This window comes from Clarias gariepinus, chromosome 13, assembly GCF_024256425.1.
Source record: "Clarias gariepinus isolate MV-2021 ecotype Netherlands chromosome 13, CGAR_prim_01v2, whole genome shotgun sequence".
Lineage (NCBI taxonomy): Eukaryota > Metazoa > Chordata > Actinopteri > Siluriformes > Clariidae > Clarias > Clarias gariepinus.
The window spans coordinates 30,549,305-30,557,081 of record NC_071112.1 but is presented as its reverse complement, the minus strand read 5'-3'; positions in this window follow the sequence as shown (position 1 = coordinate 30,557,081).

Here is a 7,777-nt window from a genome sequence, read left to right as displayed (position 1 = left end):
CTGGTTTAAAATCGTGTAACTGCACCGTGCTGGTTGGGGAAACCTTGATTTACGGACTCCCGTCAAAGTGAACAGGTAGAGTGAGAAAATGGCTAATTAAAGCTATTTCAGTCATCAATTAAAGCTTATATGGCATCACTAAGTGTCCATGGAACATTTCATTAACATTTCATTAAGCGTTCAAGTTTTAGCTGACTTAAAGTCAAATGCATAACTGCAGCCCGTTGCTCCATCTATATTTACCTGTTTCGTCTCGGTACGTATATTTGGACCCAGACACGGTCAGCTGGAAATATTCATGAGAGCCTTCTTAAGAGCCACATACATTTTGTGCGGTGTTCCTGTTTTCCATCCTGCCTTTAGAGATGACTGGAAATAGCACAATCGGACACTTGACACTTGAAGCTGGTCATTATAGTTCCTGCTTAGGTGGCATTTATTCATACCATCGTATAGGTTTATTTCCTTGTCACAGTGTGCTGCACTGTCAAATTACATACTGTACGTGTGGCTGCATTGGGAAATCCCTCATCTGGGAATTCATTTCTGATTATTTCTATATACACAGAGTTTCCTGAAATAAAGAGTGTTTCTCGAGTGTGTGTGGATCTCGACCAAAAGTAAAGATATTTATGGTAAAGTATTGATGGTATTAATGTTTTTTTGTTTTTTTATTGTTTAAATGAGCTTTTAATTTAATATGCAATACATAAGATATATGCACTACTGCTCAAAAGTTTGGGATCACTTTCTAACTCCATGGTCATTCCTGATTTTTATTTCTTTCTACGCTGTAAAACAATGCTAAGGGCATTTATCCAAAAATACACAATAATTTCCTTTAAACAGTTGATATTGAGATGTATCTGCTATTTCTGCTCTGTAAAGCTTCATAATGCCTTTAATCTGAGGCTGGGGACTCTAAATGAACTTCTCCTCTGCAGCAAAGGTACATTTTGGTCTTGCTTTCCTGAGAAGGTCTTCATGAGAGACAGTTTCATCACGGTGCTTGATGGGTTTGGTAATTGCACTTGACTGTTCTTGCAAAACTGTTCCAGAACAATTGACCTTCATGTCTTAAAATAACAACTGAATGTTGTTGTTATTGTTATTATTATTGTTGTTACACAATTACGTAATTCCACATGTGTATTTCCATATAGTTTTGAAATCCCCAGTGTTGTTGTAGAATGTAGAAAATTAATCACAAAACAAAAGAAGGAAATTTGAAATTGATCCCAAACTTTTGAGCGGCAGTGTAAGTTTAATACGATTATACAATATGAGTTTGAACATGTTAACTACCTTCAAGACTGGCTGATGGGATCACAGTGAGAACAATCAGGGGTTCAGGTGTTCCTATTAATGTGGCAGATGAGTGTCGTGCAAATGGTTTTCTCAGGTGACTAAGCATATTAAGGTGTGCATGGTACTGTAGAATACTCTGAAATTATTTTGTTGTTGTTGTTGTTGTTGCAAAAATAAAGTACAAAAAAAGGTTTTAAAAAATTCTAAAACGTTTTTCTAATTAAAATATCACATCAAAGTGTTAACCAGTGAACTGAAATCACAAAGATTTTCCCCAGTCAAGATTTTGAAGCTTGAAGCCAGAAATGTGTACAAATCCTGCGTGGGCGGAGCCTCTGAGGCTGAGAACACAATTCAATTTATATACATGACCACCATAAAAATTGTAAAATTAGTGTTGAAAGATTTACTGGGTGAACATCACAGAAATGAGTCGGTGATGTCTGAGCTAAGGGGCGAAAAAAACTGCCAACTGTAACGAATTAAATGGGAACTCCATGCCTGCTTTGAGTCTGCAGCTCCACAGTCAGCAATAAAAACCACAGAACTGTTGTGTTGCATGTAAGCGTTGTCTCCGATGACGTATTTGTCTCTGCTTTGACAGATGGCAAAGTGCTACTTGTAAAATCCTTTTATTTGCACCAAGCTTAAGTTAACACGACATCTGATTACGTTCACCCCTGAAAATGCTGCCTGGTTGTTTGGTGATTCCCTGTATGCGGTGATATTTGTATGACCATTTTGATTCATACAAATTCACATTTCATACAAACCTAAATAATTCTTTTGACTATGTAAAGCTGCTTTGCGGCAATGAAAATTGCTAAAAGCGCTATACAAATAAAATTGAATTGAATTGAATTGAATATGCACTTCCCTCACTGTGTAGCATTAGCTTGGAAAATTCCAATTACGAGCTTATCTGCTAATGCAATTATATGTTGTAATGATCATGCTACACAACTTGCACCAAACAATCTTACACCTGGAGAAGTTCCAGTCGAAACACATCTGAGCAACTAAGCACTGTAAAAAAATCTGTGTACCAATTGAAATAATATTCTCTCAGAGCACTCTGAAAGTTTATCATTTAATGCTTCAGCTGAAATCTAGTTCTAAATTCCCCTTGTTTTGTTCCTCCTCCAACCTCACCGTTTCAGTGTCTATGTAAATGAGCTACCCCTATGCCACGCCCTCTCCAGAGAACAGCAGACTTGAGCACTTAGCTGAGGGAGGGTTTTCCTTTTATGATGTCAGAAAAAAGAAAAAATCTAATTGGCTTGTTTAAGCCTTGAACAATTCACAAAAAAAACTGAAAAAGGCTACGTACATGGAAATGACTAAAAAGTGAATTTTGCATAATAATGCCCTTTAATGAAAGGGGGAACAGTTCTAACAGTTGTTCACTTTTTATTAAGCTGTTAATATTTCTCTCTTTCAGAATTAATAACCTCACCTGGATAAACATAAGTGCCTGAGCAATGGCATACCTCGTGCTGATGTCCTAAACCGCGTAATGTTCACATCAAGTAGGCTAAATAATATTCTCGCGATGACATTTAGCTGCAACACCAACCCAGGACTTGAACTTTCCCACAGTGAAGGTTGTGATTTCCAGATTTAAAATGAGAACTCTGCGTTTCCATTTTGGTTCACTTCCTGGACCTGTGGTGCCTACACTATACTGTACACATCCAAAGTACATTCATGGATTGCAAAGTCCTGCCAGTCATTGCGATATTGCCAAACACTGCGTACATTCCGAGCCTTCTTATTGTTGAGATAATTTGACCGTTATCCTCCTGGTTTGTCCTTTGGATGATCCTCTGGCCTGGTTGCGCTGTGATTTCCTGTTTTATTACTACTTCACTACTTGGACCTGGATTGTGATTTCTATGTTCATTTTTTCTATTATTTATAGCACCTCGTTACGTATTAATTAAAGTGCATTTTGGTGTCTGAATTGTTATACCAGTGTTGTTTCCTCATACAAAACTCCAGGGTCACTGGTTCACTCTTGGTTACTTGTGGGTTTCCTCTGGGTTCCTCCCAGCTTGTAAACACATTCCGGTAGGTGGACTGGAGACTCTAAACTGCCCCAGATGTTACAGATAATTTAGTATGTGATATTTATGAAGGTGTGATAGACTGATGTCCCATTTCGGAAGAATTCTTTCGCCCTCTAAAGAACCTCAACGACCCAGACCAAAATAAAGTTGTTGTTGGTGTTTCAGCTGCTCTCGGCAAGGGGTCACCACAGCGGACCATACACAAGCTTGGCGCTGGTTTTACGCCGGATGCCCTTCCTGGCGCCACCCTCCCATTTTATCCTGGGTTGGGACTGGCACTGCATCCAGTGGCTGAGAATTGAACCCAGTCCTTCCACATGGCAGGCGAGAATCCTTCCACTGAGCCACCAATACCCTCCTGATGGAAATAAAATGAATACTGAAATTGCGCTGAGTGCCGCTAAATACATAAGTCAATCCCAGTCAGCTTGTACAACAGCTAATTCCGATAATCTCAATAATGATTAGATTCCTTAACAAATGACACATTTTACTTGTGTTTAATGTTGTGAAACTAATTTATTTCAGCTGGATAATTAATAATATTTCCCATATTTTATTATTTTTTAACAAGTTAACACAGGCTTTAGAGCACCCTGAAAATCTATCTTATCTGTTAGTGCTCCAGCTGAAATACACCTGCAATGCATCATTTATAGGGTTCAATTCCCGCGACTGGTCTGTTTCCGTGGAGTTTGAATGTTCTACCCCATGCTTGGTGGGTTTCCTCCAGGTACTCCAGTTTCCTCCAAAAACATGCAGATTAGGCTAATTGGCGTTCACTTTATTATTTTCTTCACATATCCTAGCTTGTGAAGAAACTGGGGTCAGAGTGCAAGGCCATGCTATGGTGCCCTTAATGCAGGGACGATTAAGGGCTCTGGTCAAAGACCCAACAGTGGGAGCTTAGTGGTGCTGAGGCCTAAAATCTTGATGTCCTGATCTGTAACCAGTTGAGCCACCACTGCTCTAAAATAAAGCATAAATCATTGCAAATTCATTTGTCCTGCAGACTTGTCTTGTGTAAATCTAACTATTATAAAACACTGACACTGGAGACTCCTTCCATAAATGTTAAAATCGTTGTCTCCTTGTAATGTTTTTTTTTTATGCTAAGCAACAACTTTGCTAGACTTTTATGTCATTAGCATTAGACCATGTGGAGCGTCTGCCACGGGAGTCCCAGCTTTATTTGTTTTTATACAAGTGATAACGCATTAGAACGGATACGAATTTCTCATTACGACTATTATTGGGAAACTCATCACGCACAGAACGCATATTGAGAGGAAACATCTCATTCCTGTTGCTGTGAATGAAAGGGTGACACTGCTTGCACTGTTGAGGAAGCTAGCCGACCAGCAGTGTGTGTGTGTGTGTGTGTGTATATTTGGTGAGTAAGTGTGTCCGCGCTGTGGCTTTACTCCACACGATATTCTGCAGGAGCCTGTGGTCTCGTCCCACCCCCCTCGTGTCTGCCGTGGTTTGCGTCCTTACACTCCCCTGGTGGTGTGTGTGTGTGTGTGTGTATGTGTGTTTCCCCAAACCGAAGGTAAAGAAAGCTGTGGAAATGACAGTGTTGCGTCTAGCGGGCAAAAATAAACGTTTTGATCATTCTCACAACTATTTGCGCACGTGTTTATTCCTTTCCATCTATAGAATTAGTCATTTTTAGGGGAAACCAGAAATTAAAGTAGGTTCTGTCTTTAAGGCCCATCTGCTAGCTAACAATTATCACAAGCCAAGGGTCGTAAATTAAGACTGTCCTTGTCGCTGCGTGACCAAAAAATGCGTCACGGGAGACACTCTGCAATCATACAGTATGTGGCTGGTTTGTTAAAAATAGATGAGTTGCGCCTCATCTTATAGTTCCCAAGCCCAACTTTAAATAGTGATACTGTATAATTGATTCGGTGCCAGTGTTTGTTTTACGCCCATGCTGCCTTTGATTTAAATATATGCTATAACTTAGAGTATGCACAAAGGTGCATTAATGATAAATGTATTAGCCAGATTAGTGAAAGCTCTACACTGTTGCTCATCCCCATGTTTTGGTAACAGACATGCTAAAAAGCGCTTGCTAATGTAAGGTACTGACGTATGGCGAGCTAGTTAGTGGGTTGAGCAGATCAAAAGACTAAAAACAATAAAAGATGATTGATAATGCTGTTTTAAAACAGTTTCTAACTGTTTCTAGCGACAGTGCTGACCACTGAGCTTTAAAATGTTATATTGAATTAAATGATGTGAATTAAATTCATGAAATGCGAACATTAGTTGTGTCTAAAGATACAGTTTAAAAAATCTTATTGTTTTTTGATCTTCAGTAGCAACCTCTCGTCTGTTCCAACCACTCAGCATTCAGCACTTATCATCATCTTAAACATCTACAGGTACAGGGACTGAAAATAAGAGACAAACAAGTCCTTCTGGAGAGCTATTCCTCAGAATGAGATTTAAAAAAAAATACGGGAAAAGTCTGGCTCTTTGGAGGCAAAATATAAAGAAATGAGGGGGGGCCAAGACTTTTGCACTGTACTGTAAGTAATAATCAGCATGTTTTTCCTTGATACTTTGCTCACTAAAGCACTGATCACTCCTTTACAGCATAACACTATAATAGTTCCTGAGTTGTCTACCTTATGAATATTGTTTATTAAGATTTATTCATCCATCTCAAAATTTTTCTAATCTTACTCTCAGAACACACACACATACACACACATCTCAGTAATTTAATGCACGACGTCCCTAATGCTAATCTCCCCCTGTTTGTACTGCACCTCACTGCGGTCTGCAAACACGACCAGTTCCATTTCGGCACCGTTTTTCGTCTCGTGTTAAAATAAATCTGAAACAAGCTTTAGAGTAAACACTTCACAATTTGTCTGCTTTTTATATTTAGTGAAGAGAATGTTCTTGTTTTTCCGTCGCTTCTGTCTGTGGCTTAGATATTTATAAAAAATAAAAAAAAGATTCATGTCTGCTCCGCTACCGTACTTTTTATTTATTTTTTGCATCGTTTCTGTTTCCTTAAGTGTAAAAACGACCATCTGTGCAGAAGCCATTACAGATTCTGAGAAACCGTTCAGTCTCCATCAATGATTAGTAGGTTTGCAGGTCACACAAGACATAAGATGGTTTAATCGTGATCGTAAAAATTTCCCGTGAACAAGAACATTTCGGTCTGTCTGAGTTCTTCTGTGTCTCTCTCAACATCACAGTAACGTCTCAATGATCCTGCAAGCTTTAACATTTTATAGCAATAATTAAAAATTAAAATTCCACCCTGAACACCAGGAATGCGCTTCGGAATTCTAGCGCTAATTTCTTGGTTCATATCATGCCATGTGCTTCTGTTTTGGTTCCTGTCTTCTTATTAAGCTCGCCTGGTCAAAACTAAACTATATAGTTTATGTCTTTATACCCAGTGGTGCTTTTGTTTCATGTTCCATGCTTTATGTTTGAAAGTCTGAGACACTCAAACATAACCTCCATTTAGGTCTAGTTTCAGTCTTTCTTTTGCATGCTTTTTATTATTATAATATTAATCTGTTCATTTGACTTACATTTTTGAAGTTGCACTAATAAATACACAGATCAACCATAATATTTAAGTCATTAACATTACAAACACATGGGTTTTTGGTTCCTCTTGTGCCACTATGGTATGATATGGCCCTTTGGGGCGTGGCTCCACAGCGCCTCTAGAGGTGTGCTGTGGTGTCTGACACCAGGATGTTGGCAGTGGATCCTTTAGGTGTTGTGGGGTGGGGCCTCCATGGATCAGACTTGTTTTTCTGGTGCGGCCCATGGGGGCTTGATCTTATCTGGGGAGTTCTTCGCCCGCTGGCCGGTGGGCTGTGGTGCACAGGGTGTTCTGGTGCTTTTGGTCCATGCTTGCTTGTTCTGGTGCTTTTGGTCCATGCGTGAGCCTTTGGTGCCCATGATCCTGTCACCAGTTTACTGGCATATGGTTGGTGATCGATGTTGATCAATTCACTTGATGGTAGAATTAATGCTATGGTGGAATGATGTACTTAAGGTGCAAAAATGGCATTACATTAGCATGAAAGTAGAAGCTGTAATCTGTTTGAAAAGCGTGCAAGTTAAGGACTAAAGCTTTTAACAACATTCTCTTCAGGACAACAGGTGGTAGGATGCACATGCTTGGTTTGTAAGCCACCACAAGAGGAAAAAACAAAACAATGAAGTTAACCTTCACATGATGCGTGAAAAAATTAAAGATCAGTGCTCTCGCTATACATAAACTTCCTACTTTATCAGCTATGGCTGTGCGTTGTGCAGGTACGATTGGTTTCTATATCTGATTTAATTTGTCCCTGAGTACGCTGTATCGTTCCTGAGACCACAGCTACCAGTGGACTTGGGCACTGTTC